Here is a 6,108-nt window from a genome sequence, read left to right on the forward strand (position 1 = left end):
AGTTATACGCAGAATTAGATTTTATTAAATATACTTTCATTAATATTACGTGTCTTGTTCATTGTTTTTAAATTCATGACGCTTAAAAGAAGTTTTCTCTACAATGGGTGTTACTCTCTTTTCTATATTTGTTTTCTTCAAAGTACAGGAACATGAAACATTTCTTTTTGAAACCATTTTAAGTATGTAACTTAGGTCCAAAGATTTGTTTGTTTTCCACTTACCCGACAAATCCTACTTTTTCGTACCGACACGTTATTTGTTTGGTCCTTTGAAATCAAGTTCACAGCGAAAAATACATTGTTTGTTTAATTTGATTATTGTTTTCAAAATTATGACTGTGCCATATTTGAATTTTATAGAATTAATGTTGCAAACATATTTAGAAGACTGCGAAGTTGGAAATAACTCGCACAGGTAAAAAGTCGAATGAAAAAAAGTTTCGCAGACCTACCTTCCCTAATTTTTGACAATGTTATCGGAAACAAGAAAACCTAATACATAAGTGTGGTCAAATTTCAACCTTGAATTGAATTTTGATATGTACATTTAAATTTATTAAGTTATAGTTTAATCAAATATCAGAGGGCAAAGAAGTAAAATAATGGAGCACACTAGCATATATGTTATACAGTTTAATCTAAAACATATTCTTTTATCACAATAGCATTATAGTTTATGCAGTTTAAAGTAAAACAAAAGCAAACAAATTGTCTATCATTACGTATAAAATATATAATGAAGCATACCAAAACATACATTAAAATATATACGTAATTTCAACATACATACAATGTAGGCGTAACACAAATACAATCAAACAGCTCGTTGGCTTCATTTCATTCCCAACATGCTCTTTCATAAAACTGTTACAACGAATTGTAATTTTATTGTAATTGTACCTTTATACCAATCTCTAGGATGGATACAACACGAAGCTAAGTTACGGTATGTTGCTCTTCTATAGAGAAACGCATATGAATATTCAGACAGTCTCATATTGAATTATTAAACGTATAAAATAAACATACAAATATTGCAACACAAAAGGCTTTTAAACATATTGTTACGAGAATTTAAGTTTGATCATAATTTCTGTTACTTCACAGAAAGTTAAATCCGCCTTTAAACTAAGAAATGGCTAAATTCATACAATCAATACTTTCATTGTTACATGAATGTAAACAGAAAAAACTACATGTACTTTCATGTCTAAGAAAACAAAAAACAAAACATATGTATGGTTTGAGATTTAAAACAGTTTACTAGTAGTTTGTAAGAACATATTGCAAATGGAATAAAATAAAAATATAGCTATAATGTTTTACACAGTTGTACAAACACACTGACAATTGTGTTTAAAATTAAGCAAATACAAAATATGTTGGATAACATTTAATCGATTGGAATTTATATTTTGAAATTGCCCATAATCTAATAGTTTCAGAAATGTATGACTTTTAAAATACCATAAAACAAAAAAATAACAATAATATTTAAACAATTTAACATCGTTTCTTTTATAAAATAAATTAAAGTGGCATGGTCATATTATTTGCGAGACAATTGTTGTTTGTTTGAACTGTTTAAGCCTATATTTTGTGACTGACGTTTTGACAATTTCGACTGGCAAATACATGTCTTCTTTGTGGACAGTTTACATATGCCTTAATGGCTTGATTGCCATTCAAAATATTAGCCACATCGCTCACAAACGAATTTGTGATTGGTGTGTTTCGCTCTCATATGGTTAGATAAAGGTCGTTTGGATCGGAATTTCCTGTTGCACTGTTCACATATGGCTTGTGGTTTTTGTCTGCCACACACTCCATGTGTCGTTCAATACTTCGTTAGTACGCATACTCCTTGCAACAATTTTCACACTTGTTTTTTTTTCCGTTACAATGAGACTGGCTCATATGTTCATTAATGTCTCGCCTGCAAGCGAAGTGTTTGTTGCATACCAAACTCGAATAAGGCCGTTTGTTCAAGTGTACGACGCGTTGATGTATTTTCATGTTAAAAACTGTGTCCATGTTTGTTTTACCGCAGAGAAGACAAAACTAGTTGCGAGTTGATTGTTCATAGAAGTTTTTTTTATATAAAATGAGACTATGGCTTTTGCACTAAAAATCTTTCCATAGGACTTGCAGAAGAACTTTTGGCGTTTGTTTGATGTCGGGATAACCACGTTGCGACCTGAAATATACCAACTCGTTATTAGTATATAGCGTGACAGTTTAGCAAGAAAATATTGAATCAGGGCGAGACAGCCTATAAATATATCGCCCTTGATTAACAGCAAATGTGATATACCAGGTTTTTTAAGTACATTCAATGCATTACGGTTATCGCAGGGTCCAGTTTTGATGAAATGTTTAATTTCTATTTATGCACGCCAAATTTCATAAGAGAACCCGGTTTATACATAATGATGTACCGAATTATAAAGTTTTGCGGAAGGACGGACAGAAAGAAGGACTGACGGAGGGCAAACCTATTTGCATTTGAGAACTCTAGACTCGGGCCATTGAACTGTTCTACGTCTTTAAAAATGAATTTTAATATATTCGTTCACATGGAAATCATAATCACGTAAACAAATAAATCGACATAGGTAATACATATTATCTTCATGTGCATTTATCAAGTAAAGAACCTACTCCGTATTTAAATTGGATTTTTAATTCCGATAATAACGTTAGTAACAAAGTAAAACTGTCCCGTGTAAAAAAAGATTTGGCAATGAGGTAATTCATCTTTACCTGGTATAACAAAATGGTGATGTAAACTTTAAACGCCTCGTTTGTCTCCTGAAAATCTGTCACATTGAGCCTACATAAAATACAGCAGTAAATATTTATTTTTTTGTTAATAATGTAAATAACTCTTAAATCAAGCGCGTTTTAAATATTAAAATGTTTAAACTGCAATTCGACTTCACATAGAGATGAGCACGGAAATTCAAAACCATACTAAATGATGAACAGCAATTTAAGGGATTTGGTTATCGGCTTTCCATATTTAAGGTAGCGCACCTCTAATGATTTCCCGCGATTTCTTCGAAGGTTGAAGAACCTACTATTAGGTGCCGTAGCCTAGTGGTTAAGGCGATAGACTAGAAATCTTTTGGGATATTCCCGCGCAGGTTCGAATCCTGCCGACGACGTATACTTTTTTGCGACGCGTTTTATTTATTTTCTAACGTAATTTGATTTAATATGGCATATAAGCTATATTTATTGTTAAATATGTTGCAATTTGTATGCACATTCTTCAATTATTAAAATTAAAACAACGTTATGGCGAAATTGGGTGATTTACTGTTGAAAATACGAACCATGCATGTTGCATTTTTATTTTTATTTCAAAAAGTAAACGGTAAATCTGTCTAGTTCTTGGTATTTTTGCTGTATATAGTGTTTCTATAAAAACTAAGTTTAAAATATGACTTAAATGATACTATTTTGAATTTTATGACACTTTGTTTTTAACCGACCCAATTTTTACTTGGATGAAATCACTTACATTTCATGGCGCTCTTCCATAGATAAAAATTTGTAAAAAATAAATGTCTGTAAAAGAATACTTATTTCATCTTGTTAAAACTTTAAACACCTTTACAGCATCTGTACACACCAACTGCATGCCCATATTTGGAAATTTGAATGAATTATGGAACTTTTATATACCCCAGGGGTGAAAATAAACTGGACAAAAGCCGAGCGTTGGGGTGGTTTTGAAAAAATCGGTATATTTTTTTAAAAAGCATGGAAAGCCTACCTACAAATTTGCATGTAGTTCAGTGAAATGATGCTGATTAAGAAAATAATTAATTAGATTATATTTGGATATGTGCCCATTAGAGGTGCGCTACCATAACAATTTATGTACCTAATTTAAATGCAGAGTGATTCCTCAAGTAACCAGCACCAGATTTCGAAAATGAGCCAGATTGGATCAAATTTAGATTGAGTAAACAATCAGACTGACTGACGTAAGGACAAGGACGGACGGACAGACAGATGGACAGACAGACATACACAGAGAAAGACAGACAGACGGACAGACAGACCCAGACAGACAAAGAGACAGATATACAGACTCAATTATCCTTCTGTTTTACTTCACATCAGGATCACAACAATATATTGCAACCACAACATGTGCTCGCGACCATAACATTTTCAAAACAACGGGTACAACGCCTTCTTTGCAGCAGAGGTTACGCTACTTTTTTATAGCCGAGCATAGTGATTATAAAAAAAACGAATATAAAATGAGATTTTCTGTACAAAAGTATAATAAAATCGTAAAAATATGCGACTTATTCATTGTCAGAAACACATGACCCAACCTTTGTAAAGTCCTTGGGGTTAGGATATCTGTTTTATCTCAGGAATTTTGCCAGAATAGTAAACAATATTAATATTCGTATAAATTAAGGTTCGTATCTTCGAGAAACGTAAAAAACGAAATCGTACTCACCGTTTGCATCCATTTTGCGAAATTGCCACCACAACGGAAGCTGCATTGCGACATTAAACGCACATAACACGAGCGTTATGGTCGCAATGATTCCACCCCGTGTTATGATTAGTTGTGATTCCTGTATAAACTCAGATGTATCTGCCTTGAAACAGTCGGTCACTTTTCACCAATTTCACCACTGTAGACAATTAAAATATAATTGGATTGATATTTGCATTTGTGTGAATGTTCGACTGGCCTTGCAAAAAAAGTCGAACTTCATCCCCATGTGACTGTTATATTAAATACATTAACAAGCAAACAACGGCATTTATAACCTTCAGCGCTTCAATTAATAAACGGTGAATGGCAACAAATATCTAACAACATCAGTTAACGACGCCAACTTTGGTAGCAACTACGTGTTGTCATGTAAAAGATATGGAAAGTCTGCGGAATACCGTTATTGCAATCGTGGTTACACATTAAAATCCAGAGGGCGACAATGCGATAGTGCGATATTACGATGGCGACAGTACGATAACGCGATAGTCAGATGGCGACAATGCGATGATACGATGACGACAGTGCGACAATACGATGGCGATAGTGCGATAGTACGATGGCGACAATGCGACAGTGCGATAATACGATGACGACAGTGCGATAGTACGATGGCGAAAATGCGACAATGCGATAGTGCGTAGTCATCGTACTATCGCGTTGTCGCCATCGTACTATTGCATTGTCGCCATAGTACTATCGCATTGTCGCCATCGTACCATCGCATTGTCGCCATCGTACTATCGCATTGTCGCCCTCTGGATTTAAATTTGTAACCACGATGGCACTTAAGGTATTCCGTAAAAGTCTGTCATTTTAATCGAGAAACTTCCGACACTTCGAAAAAACTTGTTACAGCACGAAAAAAAAATATTCACAAAGTCGTAGGATAGGAGTTAACAAGAAGTCAAATTTAAGTCAGCCTTTGGAAACGATTGGTGTGAAATGATGTGTTTTTAGACCACAGTATAATATATTTGCTCTACGCAAAACAAACATCTGTAAAGTGACTTAAATGTTGACGCTTAGAAGAAAATAATAGGGACTGAATGTGTTCATTAAATATTATAAATCATATCAGACGAATTCGTTTTAAAATAAACAGGCCGGTTTTCTATTTAATCAAGAATATGTTTTATTCAAATTAGGGCGCGCTATATGTTGAACTGCTCTATAATTAATGCTACAGATTTTGTGACGCAAATGCTTTTTAAGAGATGGATGGGGAGCCATTTGTTAATTTGACTTTTTTCTTAACCCATTAATGCCTAGCGTCTAGAAAAAAGGCCTGGCCTTGGCAAACAGCTTAGACCCAGATGAAACGCCGCATGATGCGGCGTCTCATCAGGGTCTGCGCTGTTTGCTTAACGGAATTTCTGTAAGAAATATGCTAAATATAGAAATAAATATACTAGACATCCCTAATTTTGGAAACAAAATGATCCAATTTAGAAGGATAAGAGAGTCCACTATGCATAAATGGGTTCATTTGGGTGACTTTCGATGGCTGGTTTTCACTTCAAACGATACATATTTCATTACATGAAGTAATTTACAAAATATTTATCAATACAC

The sequence above is a fragment of the Dreissena polymorpha genome, chromosome 1 (genome assembly GCF_020536995.1).
Source record: "Dreissena polymorpha isolate Duluth1 chromosome 1, UMN_Dpol_1.0, whole genome shotgun sequence".
In the NCBI taxonomy this organism is placed as follows: Eukaryota; Metazoa; Mollusca; class Bivalvia; order Myida; family Dreissenidae; genus Dreissena; species Dreissena polymorpha.